The sequence below is a fragment of the Phycodurus eques genome, chromosome 17 (genome assembly GCF_024500275.1).
Source record: "Phycodurus eques isolate BA_2022a chromosome 17, UOR_Pequ_1.1, whole genome shotgun sequence".
NCBI lineage: Eukaryota > Metazoa > Chordata > Actinopteri > Syngnathiformes > Syngnathidae > Phycodurus > Phycodurus eques.
The window spans coordinates 9,340,155-9,356,604 of NC_084541.1; the positions used below are offsets into that span (position 1 = coordinate 9,340,155).

The following is a 16,450-nucleotide window of genomic DNA, read 5'->3' on the forward strand; positions in this document are numbered from 1 at the left end:
AAGCATACTGTAGGTCTCATTAACAGACGTTGGATAATGACAGATTAATCAGAACTCACCACTGACATTACAGTCATTACATAGATGAGATTATAGAAACTTTAATATACAAAACAAACAAGTGTTGAAAAGTAAAAAAAAAAAAAATTTAAATACACTGACACAAATTCTTACATACGCTACTGCAGGGACATAAATATTGCACAAGGTGTGAGATAAGTGGTCGCAAAACCTTCAAGGCATGCAATTAAAAAATGCATAAAATTAGATGCAACATAATTTAGGGTTGAGTTAGGAGGAAGTAAAAAAACGGTTACTTTTGTTTACCGCATATCTGTAAAAAGGCAAAGCATTCTTTTTGCGAAGAAAACAAAATGTTTTAGCTGTCGCACTCACTCTACATGATGGAAACTTAGATGGTAATGACACCAGAATATAATTTATTTCCAGTTCTGCTGATCATTAGTCACATTGTTACCTCCTGAGCTTGGGTAAACTTTTCAAAGGTGTTCCAGTGGCGACAAATGCCTGTGATGAGGACGTCTGGCAGCTGTAGTGGCTAACTCACTTTCCCTCTCATCGTTGGCAGGAATGTCGAAGTTAGCAGATGGTATATTAAATTCCAACCAACGTATTTTTTGCTCAAGCAAAGCACAGCAAAAGCCCGCCAATGTTCGTCTTGATAGGTGATGCTATCTTTGCAAATTGCTGGATGGTGTTGGAGCCATCTGCATTGCAGACAAACATTACAGACTCGGTAATGACTGACCATGTTTTTCATTGTCTAGCATCTCAACAGTACTGTAACAAGTCCTTGTGAAGTGGTGATTCAGGGTTTGTGTATAGATCACATTTATTTAACAGCCCGCAGCCATATCAGACTCCAAATCATCTGCTGCAGAGCTACTAGAGCCTACTCTATTTTGAGTTATTGCACTCACGAGCCAAACTATCGTAAAGTCTTGACCTTCTATAAATAGTAACTCTGACCCAGTCCCAAAGGCCATGATATTTGAAAGGCATATCTTGTTAATGTCAGCTAGAGCCGGCAGACAACACTCGTGTATTGCTAGCACTGTGTCGGAAGACGCTGTTGTCAGCGAGCTGCAAGGCGGCTTCGAAATTGGTTTAGCCTGTTATTTTAGTGTCAACATGAAATGGATTTCATGGCACTTTCATTACAAGTTGACAGTAAAAGTACAGGGGGTAAAATTAACACGCCTTTCCAAGCATTTGCACACTGGACAACATATAAGAGTGACAAAGAGGGATGCTGTTGCCAGGCGTCATAGCACAAAAAAAGAACTGTGAATTAAATCACAAATGTTTTCTAATAGCAAAGGCTGTCAAGATATTTTATGTGGTTTAATAATCCCCTCCACACTATGTTACATTCACGTCTCTGCATACCCAATGACCCCTGCAACAGAGGAACCATCACACAACAGATGACAGAGATTGAAGCTGGCGTGTCCCTGATTTGTCCATTATGATGAGCAAATTATGTTCCTACATGTCTACTGGCTGTTCTGTCAAATAGTGCATCAAACATTTATAGACCACACTCTTGTTTCCGGCCTGATAGACACCCCTATACATCCTGTGTATTCAAAAAAGCACGACATTTTGCTCTACAAATTGTTAAAATTGAGCCATTTAATGAGAATTCCAACAATAATATCCATGGACACATTCCTCTGTCTGTTGAGTTTTGACTTTGTTCATTGTAAAACCAGCGACCACTGTCGTTAATAAAGGTTATGATTAGCTAACGTTAATCACAGTTATTAGCGCAACCACACTGCTGATTGTCCCCAGTGCATTATGATAAATATGGTGTCGATATTTTTGCGGAAAAAAAAATAGATACAAATAAAAAATAAACACTAAATACCACTTCTGCTTTGGTAATTAAGGACTTTGGGTGAAAGTCACTGATATGGCTTTGCTCACATGGGATAAGTGAGCTTTTAATGAAACGCATTCTGATGTTTGCCACATTATTTTGAGAATATTTGTGGGACAAATTAATTGGAAAATGAATGCATTACTGACATAAACCACACCAAAAAGGTATTGAGTTTTATGAATGGGTTTATACTGGGAGGTAATACTAATACTCTGTAAACAGGTCAAACTATTAGGGAAAACCAGTCAGTGCAGCCCAGTACAGTACAAACCAACCCCACGGTCTGAAATGAATCAACAGCTTTCTCAACCGGATTCCATGAAAAGCTCTCTGCTCCCACGTATCATAAATGTATCTGAAAGCTGTCTCACACAATAACATGTTACATCTGCAGGGGCGTGCTCAGCCTACGTCTCAAATATTTACTTCACTAGAAGAATTCAGCTTCTTGTTGCCATCATATCAAAAATCGTTTTTAATATCTTGCATTCAGCAGGTAAGTCCCAGTTTTTCTGTCTTAAAAAAAGCAAATACAATAGATGAGTCTCATCAGAATTGTTTGTAGCAGTCAACGTGTAAGGTTTGTGGAGAGGATTTATTTCAATACCTGGAATTCAGTAACTGATTGACCTATACAAATTGGGCCGAATGTCTCTCTGCTAACAATTTTTATTGGGTAAAAAAAGTCTACACACTCCTATTCAAATGCCAGGTTTTTGCAATAAAAAAAAAAAAAAAAACAAGCCCAAGATAAATCGTTGCAAAGCTTTTTCCACCATTAATGTAACCTGTACAACTGTCATGTGATGTGTGATACCAAGTGTGCACACACTCTTAAAATGTAACTGGGATGTTGCTATCACATTCAAACTTGTTAAATGGGAGTTGGCACACACCTGCCACCATTTAGAGTTCCTTTGATTAATTCGAACTAAATTTCAGCTGTTCTAGCAGGCTTTTGCTAACATTAAATGTTTTTGATTTCGAGCAGAAGCCTGAAGACTTTGTGCTAACACTGACTGATTTTGAACTGAGGTTGTAGGAAGTGCGAACTATGAACTATGGTATAGCAGGGGAGCGCTTATAATTCCCTCCACATTGTCTGGTGAGCCGTGTTGTGTTTGTCCCAAACATACCTTTTGGAATTATGGCCAAAACATTCCCACCTCGGTTTCGTCGGACCGTAAAACATTTTCCCACTTGTGTTTGGGAGGTTTTGTTTCTGTCCAATGAAACCAGTGTTGAACATTTTGGCCATAATTCAGATGGTATGTTTGGTGCAACCACAATGATGCTCATCACCAAAATAAGACCAAACCCACAGTGAAGCATGGTGGGTGCAGCATCATGCTTTGGCGCTGTTTTTCTTCAGCTGGAACTGATGCCTTCGAAAAGGTGGAGGGAATTATGAACAATTCAAAATCACACCCTCAGGCTTCATAAGCAGTCATCTCTAAACTTTATTTTCACTTTCTCTGTTGTAATTTTATATTACAAATATAAACTGGACTGACTAGACAACTTTTTTTCTTTCAAATGAATATTCTTCCAATGTCATGTACTTGCATTACAGTCTCGCTGCTGTGTAGGGTTAAAGTGACAATGTGGGTGAAGAATACTCATCATCTCATTACTGTTTTTTCCGAGCACAAAGTTTTTAAAGTTTAGTTTTGAAATTCTAGTGGTTAAGTCATGTCAAGTGATTTAATTGTGTTGAGTGTCCTGTGATCAGCACGAAAGAAACACTGTCACCTGGTGGTAAATCTGCAGTTTCCTGCAGCAGGGACACAAGAACAAGCAGTGGCCCAGTTATCGTTCGTCAGTGGCCCAGTTTTCGTTTGAATGTAAATGAACACGGAGTGTTAAAAGTACCTTAGCTTCGGTGGAACTTTACAGTTCATGTCTGTGGCTTGCACTGTTTTGTTTAGGGATGAGCATTAAAAGAAACCTACGTCCATTGTGGATAAAGGATGTTTTTTCCCCAATGACAACTTTTTACAAAGGGTAAATTACAATAGTAATTCCCATTAAAACAACAGTAAGGCGCAATAGAAATCAATAAAATGCAATAAAGTGCTGATTATTGCTATGAAATTGGCACATGGCAGCAAGTAAAAATGCCGAGTGACAGTCTGTCCAGCAGATTTATCAATGTATTAATTTAATCTGCCCGAGAACATCATGCTGTTCACTGTCCACTAGTCTGCGTTGTAGTTGTGTATGCACTACATCCATATCCATCCATCCATCAATTTTCTGAGCCGCTTATCCTCACAAGGGTCGCGGGAGTGCTGGAGCCTATCCCAGCTATCATCGGGCAGGAGGCGGTGTACACCCTGAACTGGTTGCCAGCCAATCGCAGGGCACATATAAACAAACAACCATTCGCACTCACGTTCATAACTACGGGCAATTTAGTCTTCAATTAACCTGCCATGCATCTTTTTGGGATGTGGGAGGAAACCGGAGTGCCCAGAGAAAACCCACGCAGAAAACTCCACACAGGTGGGGCCGGGATCTGAACCCCAGTCCTCAGAACTGTGAGGCAGACACTCTAACCAGTCGACTACCGTGCCGCCCTGCATGCACTAGAGTATTGAAATATTTGTCCATTAACTTAGTTATTTTGTGGTTTAAAATACCCCTGCTTGCAACATTTCTTTCTTTTTTGCTTTCTGTTTTGATTAGCTTGTTTTGGAAGCCAAGTAATAGCCTGCATTAATTGCACCATGGATTAAAATCCATAGTGCCACCGTGGCTTCAAGACCAAGCGACTAAAACAGGGGTGTCAAACTCATTTTTGTCACGGGCCCCACTGTAGTTACGGTTACCCTCGGAGGGCCGTTTTGGCTGTGAAACCATGTAAAATAATAATTAATTAGGTCATCGTATCGTTACATATACAAAACAAATTGATGGATAACTAGTTTTGAAATCATAAGTCAAGAATAATAGTTTGTTCTGTTTTTGTTGAAGTTACTGAAAAAAGGTGTTGGGTAACAAGAAATGTCATTGCAATAGCTCAACATTTATTACATATGACAATTTGTAAATTTTGGTACAGATTATAGCAAGAACCACGGAAATTAACTCATGATTTGGTTTCGTGGACCACATAAAATGATGTGGTGGGCCGGATCTGGTCCCCAGGCCTTGAGTTTGACATGAGGACTGACAGTACAAATAAATCAAATTCCAAAAAGATCAACGAAAGCAATCAAAATTCATTACATGAATTTATAATGCCCATATTTCCCCAAGTTCTTTCTTTCTTCACCAGCACAACACTAAGTGGTAGCGGGGGAAAGTAACTTTCTTGCTCAATGGGTCTAAGAAAGATCACATCCCAAAGGGAGGCAAAACGGGATAACTGCCGATTGACGGAGCACAATCATAATTATGTGCACAGAAGTAAAACATAGTCTTGCATTATCTGTACTTTTTGCTGAGGGTTAAGTGTATGATAGTTCTGCCTGGCCAGTTTCATTTAAAATATATCTGATGTTGTGAAAGCATGCAATGTTGGGTAAGGTGGAGCTTTGATTTGAAATACTGCTCGTGCTCATTACGACTTTGACGATGACATTGAACGTGTTGTATGTTTGGAGTGTTTGCTGGCATGTGTGGCATTCTAAATGCGAGTCTGATGTGAAGTTCTTCATATTCATGAACTTGAAAACCTGAATATCAAAGTTTTGAAGATAGATGTCACGTCTTCCCTATCAGACTGATACTAATACGTTCTCTTGGCCGCCTTGAACATAACAGAGTGATGAACGACAAAAAACTACTCTTTCACTCTGCAAACGATAAAATGTCCAACATTAAATGTAACATTTGCTAAGCCGTAAGTACCAGTGAAATATTTCCACATAAACATTGGATGTCATCTGTGTGCTTAATGCTTTTGAACTTTTCAACCTGCCACGCGTTTGTGATGATTCTAATCGAGCAAATAACTCTTTGACAGTTTAATAATCTGTTTTGAAGTTCGAGAGTGTGATCATTTACCATATTTTCTTAGAATCTTTAAATGGGGGTTAAGAGACCAGCACAAATTGTATGCTGCAAAATAATAATACTTATATTAATGTAAAAATACACAAAAACACTCAATGTTAGTTTAATCGCATTGCAAAAGTCCTCTATATTATTACGGATAATCACAAAGTATACATTTTTCAAAGTCTGCATTTTCAGATCTGACAGCAAAAGTGTTCTCCCATTTACGCACTCAAGCAGAATTGTTTTTCCAAGAAAAATGAAAAATACATTTGAGCACATTCATAATTCATACGTCATCCCCAAATGCAAGATAGCTTTGACTTTATCTCTTGCAGGGAAGGCGCGGGCCCTTAAAAGCACAACCCGGCAAGCTTTAGGGGGTTCTGCTGTCACTTAAAAGGTAAAATACTCTCCAACAAAAATATCACAATCTGTGGGACGCTAACATTGGGAAGTTCTTTTTATTGTGTCCTTGTGTGCTTGCATCATTTCCACTCCTTCATCTACTTGTGTTCTTTTCATACTGTATTTAGTTATAGTCTGGGTTTCCATTGGCTTGTCTGTATAAATCTGATGCAGTTCGACTGGATACATCTTCTCATGCACTCCAGTCAGGAAATTTGTAATACGTATCCCTGATGGGGATGAATAGGACTTAACAGAGCATTTCCAGTTTCAGACTTCATAATTAGTTTTGAAGTGGCTTCCTTCCAAGTACACATTAACTTGTACAACCTTGTATCTGGTGGCATCTGCCTATGAACTCACTGGACACCTCATTAGGTACCCCTAAACAATGTCATAAGAGCCTATGCAAGAGCGGATTTCAAAGTCCTGCCTTGACAGAATAAAAAGAGCACTCAAAGAGGCCAGGTGTCCCCAAATTAGAGGCCTTACGGCTTTTTTACCACTTGTGAAATCAATGATGAACAGCTGCAAGGATAGCTAAGAGGATGGTAACATTTGATCAATGTTCACTATTTAATCTGGACACATAGCAACACAATCTGATGGGAATTGACTGAGATGTGTCTGAATTTTTTCAATGGGATTATCCAAGTTAAAATTTAAATTGCTGCCAACTGCACAATCTGGATCAACAGTGCGAGTTCACATTGCACTCTGGCAGAATCTGACTGCATACACATGGCTTCTTACACAGACGTTTCTCCTATAAACCATAACAATTTTGCACTATTTCATATTTGTATTACCATACATGTGTATGCATCATACATCAAACACTAACTAAATTTTAAGGCTGTTAAAAATGTCAAGATGAAGAAAAACCAAAATCATGATGTCAACAGAAAAAAAACATAAATGAGAACACAAGGCTCAAGGCTCCATTTTGATTGTCACTTTCAGAGAGGTATTCGTTTAACAACATGTTTATTATTGTGGTTGGACTTTGCAGCAGTGGAGAAATTTATTGGATCATTTTGCTAAAACCATATAAAACCTGTTTAAAAAAGGTTCTCAGTATACTGCAGGGCAGCTTTAAACCACTGCAAAAAACTACAACCACGATAATAAATATTGATAAATGAATGTCCTCTAATGGCAGTGTTATACTTGTTGGCATGTCTTACATTTCTGAGATTCGGGGATAGAATCTCAGCGTATGGAGTTTGCATGTTCTCCCCGGTGTTGCGTGGGTTTTCTCCAGGTACTATGGCTTCCTCCCTCATTCCAAAAACATGCATGTTTGCTGAAGACTACACAAGTGTTCAACTCGCCCTGGACATATGCTTCCATCCAAGCAACGTCTTTTTCATGGATGCTCCTGCTTATTTCAGCAAGACAATGCCAAACCACATTCTGCACGTGTTACAACAGCGTGGCTTTGTAGTAAAAGAGTGCGGGTACTAGACTGGCCTGCCTGCAGTCCAGACCTGTCTCCCATTGAAAATGTGTGGCGCGTTATAAAGCATAAAATACGATAACAGAGACCCCGGACGGTTGAACAGCTGAAGCCGTACATCAAGCAAGAATGGGAAAGAATTCCACTTACAAAGCTTCAACAATTAGTGTCCTCAGTTCCCAAACGTTTATTGAATGTTGTTAAAAGAAAAGGTGATGTAACACAGTGGTAAACATGACCCTGTCCCAGCTTTTTTGGAAGGTGTTGCAGCCATAAAATTCTAAGTTCATGATTATTTGCTAAAAACAATCAAGTTTATCAGTTTGAACATTAAATATATTTTCTTTGTGGTGTATTCAATTAAATATAGGTTGAACATCCATCCATTTTCTGAGCCGCTTCTCCTCCCGAGGGTCGCGGGAGTGCTGGAGCCTATCCCAGCTATCATCGGGCACGATAGGCTCCAGCACTCCCGCGACCCTCGTGAGGAGAAGCGGCTCAGAAAATGGACATGATTTGCAAATCATTGTATTCTGTTTTTATTTATGTTTAACACAACGTCCCAATTTCATTGGAATTGGGGTTGTACATGCATGCTTCTGGTTATTATTATTTTTTTTAATCAAGTCATGTGTTAGCCATATGTTTTTGTGTGTAGTGTAAGATTAGTTTGGCATGGTATCAACATGTTTTTGGGTCATAGTTTGTGGTATATTCATATTTTAAACGTTTTTATTCAAATAAGAAATTATAACAAAAAATAGAGAGGGCATCAGTTAGGCTACTTGGCGTTTCTCACTATTTGTGGCAGGGCTTGGCCGAAAGCTAACAAAATATTTGAACGAAAATTCACGCCACCATAAAAGGTGGCCCTATAAGTCTTGCTGGTGCTTGCTCATGGGTACTTCAATCAAATGCATTTTTCCGATCAGACGACCCAACTTGTGCTCCAATGGAGGATATACTGTAACATGAATCTTGCGCAACTTGCATGTTCTTGAACGCTCATCGAAGCGGTCCATGGCAACTCTGCTGCTGCTAGTAGTTGTGGGAAGCTCCATTGGTCCACGACGACTGACCGCGCCCTCAACCCGGCCGAGCTACCTCACCAAGTGTTAGCATCAAGTGTCAGGGGAGAGGCGGCCCCCGATGCTGAGGATGAGGAGGAGGATGTTGCGGAGGAGAGGAAGCATCTTTGTCTGCACGGAGAAGCTCGGGGCTTCCCTTGCTCTCTCCTTCCTTCGCGCATACAATAGATAAGAACGACCACCGCCACTCTGAAGATTAATAACGCTTCATTTGCAGTTGCTGCTTTTTTTTTTTTTTTGTAATCACACCTTGATGCAGGATTGCCCCCGCCCCTCTTCTTTTGTGCTGTCTCTGGCCGGCCGGAATACAAAAATCAACGCTTCGCTGGTGTGTCGGATCGCCGGATGAGGCACAGGTAAACGAGACCGCACACCTCCCACACTCAAGCCGCAAAATGAGGCTTCTTAATGAGCTTCAAAAGCAGCAAAAACGCCGCCGGGTTATTTGTGTCTGTGTCTTTTCAATGTCATCACTCCGGAGTAGTTGTTATTGTTGCGGGCTATTCCAATTCCACCAATTATTTCCACTTTTTTCTCTCTCCATGAGATGTCGCCATGCTTAAGAACTCGTGTGTGTGTGGGGGGGAAGCAAGACGTGATCCAATTCTAACTACAGGGCAGGTGTTTTCTTATCAGTGTTGGGGAAGAGCACACTCCCCTAAAATGAGCACAAACAAGGTTGAGGTCGCTTCATAATTTCATGCCGGGAGACATTAAGTGCACGGTAGAGCTGGATGATAATTTGCATCAAGGCTGCAGTCACCAGCGTGAACTGGAGCCAAGGGCTCCCGTTGTGCGAAATGTTGTCTTCATTTGGCCTAAAAGTGAGGTGAAGGTGCTTCATGCAGGCTCCCTCATATGCCGCTGGTAGCCTATTTATTATTGAGAGGGGCTCATGTTCTGTGGGGAGAAGACTTTCTCGAGAAAGTAACACTCATGCTTTTTTTGATGTAGTTAAATTGGGGGAAAAAAACTGAAGCAAAACAGGGAGATCTCTGATAAGCAGTAAAAAGCTGCACCCTGGCGTCTACGCTTCCACAGGAAGCAGCTGGTGCCTCAGTTCAGCAGGGTGGGCCACTCAAGGAGGCGTGCAGGGGAGTTTCAACATCCAATTATTTTATTGGGGCCAGGACTGGTTAGCACATCTGCATCACAGTTCTGGGGACCGGGGTTCAAATCCTGGCCCCGCCTGTGTGGAGTTTGCATGTTCTCCCCGTGCCTGGGTGGGTTTTATCCAGGTGCTCCGGTTTCCTCCCACATCCCAAAAACATGCGTGGTAGGTTGATTGAAGACTCTAAATTGCCCGTAAGTGTGAATGTGAGCGCGAATGGTTGTTTGTTTCTATGTGCCCTGCGATTGGCTGGCGACCGGTTCCGGGTGTACACCGCCTCCCGCCCGAACATGGCTGGGATAGGCTCCAGCAGCCCTGGTGAGGATAGGCGGTAAAAGCTAATGGATGGATGGAAATATAAGAACACAATCGCACGTCAAGCTGATGACAAACATGGGCGGCTATAGTGAATGTGAGATTGCTCAGTAATCAAGATGACCAAAGCTACCTCATTTCATACGAAGATGTACACTATGAGTTTTTTTGTTTTCTTTGTTTACAATCACTGGTCACTTTATTAGGTACACCTATTCCCTTTAATGCAGTGTTTTTCCAACTTGTCACTCTGGGACATTTTCCTATAGTTGATAGAAGTTCAGCACAGAAAAACAAACATATTTCTAAAAAATAATCTTTGAAAACATATCCATCCATCAATTTTCTACATTTCCTCACGAAGGGGGCGTGCTGGAGCCTATCCCAGCTAACTGCAGGTGAGAGCCTGAATCGGTCGCCAGCCAATCGCAGGGCACATAGAAACAAACAACCATTCGCACTCCCATTCACACCTATGGGCAATTTAGAGTCTTCATTTAACCTACCATGCATGTTTTGGGCCACACAGGCAAGGCCAGTTTTGAACTCAGGTCCTCAGAACTGTGAGGCAGATGTGCTAACCAGTCTTCCACCATGCCACCTTTGAAAACATATGTACTGTCCATAATAATTTTAGACATAACTACGGTACACATGCTTACATGTTCAAAGTGCCTCTCAGAGCACCTTATGAAGAAATCAAGTAGGAAGATTATGATTGCCCTAAACACAGCTAAAAAAATTCACTTATATCTTGGAACTTTACACGTCTGACGCATGCCTGCCCAAATACAGTGGGGCTTTGACTTACGAGTGCCCCAACTTCCAAGTTTTTTGAGGCGCTTGATCAATTTCAGATTCGCCCCTGCTCGAATAAAGTGGGGGGGGGGGGAAAGGAGAGCGATGGTCACCAGTGGTCCTGAGCTAACCATGTGATAAATGGCCAATCCGAGGTATAGAATCAGAGCTACGGATATCGTTCACTAGGCCACGCCTCTTAAAGGCACACATCAACACACGGGTAGCCTACTACAGTCTCTGTGTGTGTGTGTTTGACTTTCATTTTAATTACACTTAATACAAAATAAGAGTAACTGGTCACCTTGTCTGTCAGGTGAGCCTGAAGAAAAGGAACAAGGCAACTCGGCGCTTAATATAACTGAATCAAACATCGCTAGTGGTTACGTTGGATTGGTTAAACTGAGTCACGTGTCTCTCTGTAGATCGCACAAGCAATAATCCATAAAAATACATGTTGTGAGCGGAAGGTAGTTCCATGCAACGGAGTAAAAGTAGTGTTCTTCTTTACAAAAATACATAACAGTAAAAAAAAATGGAAAAATACTCAGACAAGTTTTAAGTAAATGTAACAGAGTAAGTGTAGCACATTACTTCCCACCTGTGTGTGTTTGTAAAGTTGTTGTCATGATCAGTCAAAAGGTTTTGTAACACCTCACATAATTTTCTGACGCATCCTGCTGCTCCTTCCTGCCTCTCCCGTATTTGTTATGCAAATTGAAATCTACAGCACATCGCATTTCACAAGAGTGGGGAGGATTATTCATAGGGCAGCGCTTATTTCCTGTCCACCTGAATCGGGTAACCCTGCCCTAGCACACAACCCCCACACGTGCCTTTTTTTTGTTTTGTTTTTTTTGCCTGCTGCATGTTTCACTTGAAGTGTGGATGGTGTATCGGTTTTGCATCTCAGTTCTGTTGTACAATACATCTCTTCTGGCTGGCTACACTGTTCATTCTCTACTGGGTTCAGTAAGACACTTGTTTAAAGGCTCTTCTCTTAAGTGAGCTCCCTTAAATGAAAGCTACGGTATGTTAACAAAGAAGCAAACTCATGCCATACTGAGTGTTTGAGCGTGTGTTATTGTTATATATTTAGCTTGCTGTACAATACCAGCTGGCTTTTCTTTTTGTTGAACTAGCTTTCTCGACAGTCATGCTCCATGCACAGCGTATTTTCGGCTCAGAACACATTTGTTTGTTTTTGTCCATATCAGCTCTAATGTGACACACCACAACATTCTACCACTGACCACTCAGTAAACAGACTGGTCTTGCAGCGGCGTCTTAACTGCATCACTTTTGTTCTCACTCCCCAGACATCTGTCAACATTTGTGCCTTCAGTGACATTTTAGGGGTTGGTAACAGTGTAAACGTGGATGAGGTCAGCAGACCTCCAGCAACACTAACACATCTTTTTTTTTTTTTTTTTTTCCCCAGACAAATTAAGTGAAATTGGATATTTTCCTGCGGCACCTCTAATGCTCTCTCACGGCACACTAGTTAGTATGCCACAGTACCCTGCCTAAGCCACTGCCCCACACCTTAGCAAAGGTTCATGAAAATAGTAGTCTTCTGGTGGCCCCTGTGTAATCATACTAATGAACTAACTATGCAGCCATAATGTCTTCGTAGTTGGTGGTATCGAAAAAGTACTGGTGATAAAGACCAAAGACTAAAATAACGTAATGGATACTGTTACTTCTAATGTTCTTTCTTTAATAGAATTTAAATGTATGGTACATGGTTACTGCTCGTTCAGCTGGGTATTTGGACTCCCTTTAAGCCACTATCTCTTTTAAATTAGCATAGCAGCTGCTGTGCATGAAACGGAAATCATATTTGAAATTAAGATACCTCACACAAAGGCAGCAGCCTATATGCAAAGAGAGATGGATGATTGGATGGCATGAAGGAGGAGACTGCTGGAATTAATCGCAGGGGAGAGTTGACATAGCGTGAGTGTGTGAGTATGTGTGTGTGTGTGTGCGTGTGCGTGTGCGTGTGTTTCTGGCGTTGCTCAGCGGCTCACGCATGCAGAGTGGCGAGTAGAAGGTTACAGATATTGTGTGGCATTGCGAATTGTGTCGCTTCCTCTCTATCATAGCCCATCAAGGTCACATCCACAGACTGGATGTGGTGGCCCTGGCCTTTCCTCTCCTGGCTCTGGCAGAGGAATGGGGCCCGCGGACCACTGCTGCTTCTAATCAGGGCTGACGCATGACTCAATTGCATGCCAGCTGTACGGCCAAACAGGGATTATGTCCCTGGATGGTGAAGACACACACTCACAAAAAAGGTCACTGTTGAGATCTTTGTCTAGCTGCACCTTGGGCGGGTATAGGATTTGTGCTTTATTTGTTCTCAAATAAAATAGTCTCATCCACACAATGTAAAACACATACCCAGGAGCCCTGAAGTCAGAACTGCGACACCCGCAGCGTGCTGTAAGTTACGTTGCAATCTGGGTCATTGTGCCACTTGTTTTCCAGAGTGGCTTCAAGCTTTTAAAGCAGCCAAGTGTACATGTGGAATTAAAGTCAGCTATACAATGTACACTCGTGTACAGTTTTGCCACTGATTTTTACAATGCTCGGATGATATCACCATAAATCTGTGAAATAGCTGGAAAATTGCCTGCTATTTTCACTACAGGTGTCCTAGTAGGTGGAAAGCACCGTGGCCTGTAATTTTCTGTTAGCTCAATCTTACTGCGGACTGAGCTAAGGTTGGCACATTGCAGTTTGTCATAGGAGGCGAAATGATGGTGACAATGTTATTCAAGAGCTCCATTGTGAGTTACTGAATTTGGGCTGACAGTACGAAGTACTATGAAAAACATTCGTACTGTGAGATGGATATTTTCTTTTTTGTCTGCATTATTTATAAAGGCGCAAAGATCTTCTGCTTAACTAAGAGTAAGATGAGTTTTTTAGTGGATTTGACAGCTCAGGAAGTAGAATGAGGAAGAAGAGTAACTTGAACCTTCTCATATCATCAAGTCTGGCTTCGCCTCACGTGTAATTGCTGCAGATTCATCGTCTTGCTGTTCATGAAGCCGCAACGTTCGACGTTGGGTAAATGACAGTGTGACTGCTGAAGTGCAAGTTGATTGGCTACAGCCTGAGCAGATGTCGCTGTGGGGCCATGTTTAACACCTGGCACTCGGGTGTCCTTGCCAGATTGTTGACTGATTTGTCTGCCTTTTTCTGGCACCTGGCTATTTACTTGCATGTGCCCACGTCGGTTAGACTATGTTGACATACTTGCAAGCATCAATGCAACCATGGGTGAAGTGCTTCTAGAATGAGGTGTGGTCAAGGGCATTGTGAGTGCATTCTTATTTGCAACAAACCCTTGAAATATTATATGTCTGCTAATGCACAAATATAGACATGACAAAAACAATTACAAATGGAAGTAAAGCAATGTACAGGAGGACAATTCACAGCAATTGCCATTAGAATGAATGAAATGAGTGAAATTATGTGCAGGAACTTCATTTCTCAAAGGTTAGTAAAAATATGTGCCACATATAACGCACGCATGTGACAATGTCCTCACACGCACTTAAATCATGATTGCTTTGAAATTGTCACAGCAGTGCTCTTCCTGCTGGAAAATAGTTAATATTGTGTGGGTTTTTTTTTTTTAATATAATTTATCAGAATCATCTTTATTTGCCAAGTATGTCCAAAAAACACACAAGGAATTTAAGATTAAGGATAATGAATCTATTACCTAGATTCACTTCACAGAGTATCGGGCCAATTCCTACTTCTTCTTTTGGTTGGTCTACCACTTGATTGTCAGGTTTGGATGTCTTTCTTTCACATTTGCCTGTGATGACAAGATTAAAAAAAATAAAATAAATACCTGCCCATTTCAACAATATTAAATTAATCATTGCATTTCTTCCCATGAGACAAAGCGGTATTCAGTAACTTCATTGTTTATGCTGTTTTTAGACACGGAATCTCCAGACATGCCAACAAGTGCGAATGTATTGATGAAAGGTCACACGCCCATACAGTGACATTCTGTCAACAAAAGGTGTCACCCTCCTGATAAAGCTGCCATTTCTGTACTGGCTGCTAACAGTTTACTTTTTTTCAACATTAGAAAGTCATTGAGACTATTATCATACTTACTGTAAATATCAAGGGACTTTTACGCAGTGCAACTCTCCTTCTCGGGAAGTAGAATTAAAAAGACTTGTGACAAACAAACCAACGAATGAGGCAAAGTACAACTTCAGTGCTTCAGTTATTCATTGATTAATTTATACAATAATAACAACACACTTGTGAATTTGGCACTGAGGTTTAGCATCTGCTTTACTAATTTAAACGTACCACTTAAGATCATAAATAAGTACCTGTATTGACTTTAAAAGCTGATTAGGGACATTAAGGTTGAAGCTATGCCATCACGGTGGGAGATTTAAATGTGAATCTCAATGTGACATTTCTATGTTCTCCCTCTGCTTTAGTGCATTTTCTCTGTGTAATCCGGTTCCAAAAACATGTTTTTAGGTCATTTGAAGACTCTAAATTGTACGTAGGTGTAAATGTGAGGCCTTTGGGAAAACAGACCAAACCTGGACAATGGATAAGCAATATATTTTATTGACTAATTGAAAATCAAATAATAATAATAAATAAATACTGAAAGAAAACAAAACAGCAGAATATTTCACATTAACATAATTATGTTAGCTTGCGCAGCACGGTGGACGACTGGTTAGCACATCTGCCTCACAGTTCTGAGGTCCGGGGTTCAAATCCCGGCCCCGCCTGTGTGGAGTTTGCATGTTCTCCCCGTGCTTGTGTGGGTTTTCTCCGGGCATTCCCGTTTCCTCCCTCGTCCCAAAAACATGCGTGGTAGGTTGATTGAAGACTCAAAATTGCCCGTATGTGTGAATGTGTGCGCGAATGGTTGTTTGTTTCTATGTGCCCTGCGATTGGCTGGCGACCAGTTCAGGGTGTACCCCGCCTCTCACCCAAAGACAGCTGGGATAGGCTCCAGCACGCCCGTGACCCTTGTGAGGATAAAGTAGTACAGAAAATGGATGGATGGATGTTAGCTTGCGTTAATATGTTCATCCAAGTAAAGAATTGTGTGTGTGTGTGTGTTTTTTTTTTTTTTTTTTCTAATAATGTGCAGTATACGTTTCAGATACTTCATGGGACTGAGATAAACTAGTATCACCACTTTTCTTTCTCAAGAGATACACATTCACACTTACCACTATCACTACTGTATTCATCTTTTTATGTGCATATTTTTTATTTGACTTTAGGTGTATTCCAACAACCTTTCTTGTGGGGGCCCCATTAGGGAGATTTCCGTGTCATTG

The 16,450-nt window shown here is 41.1% G+C and overlaps 1 protein-coding gene across 9 annotated transcripts in view; it reads left to right on the plus strand.

The window, feature by feature from the left end:
* The first annotated feature begins 9,141 nt into the window (after positions 1-9,141).
* LOC133416460 (neurexin-2-beta-like) overlaps positions 9,142-16,450 on the plus strand; it is a 196,748-nt gene continuing 189,439 nt past the window's right edge. For 8 of the 9 annotated variants that reach the window (XM_061703372.1, XM_061703379.1, XM_061703375.1 and 5 more), the window contains exon 1: positions 9,142-9,222. The gene's annotated coding sequence lies outside the window, so the exon portion shown is untranslated. The remainder of the gene's footprint in view (positions 9,223-16,450) is intronic. The other variant, XM_061703373.1, reaches the window with a different exon arrangement.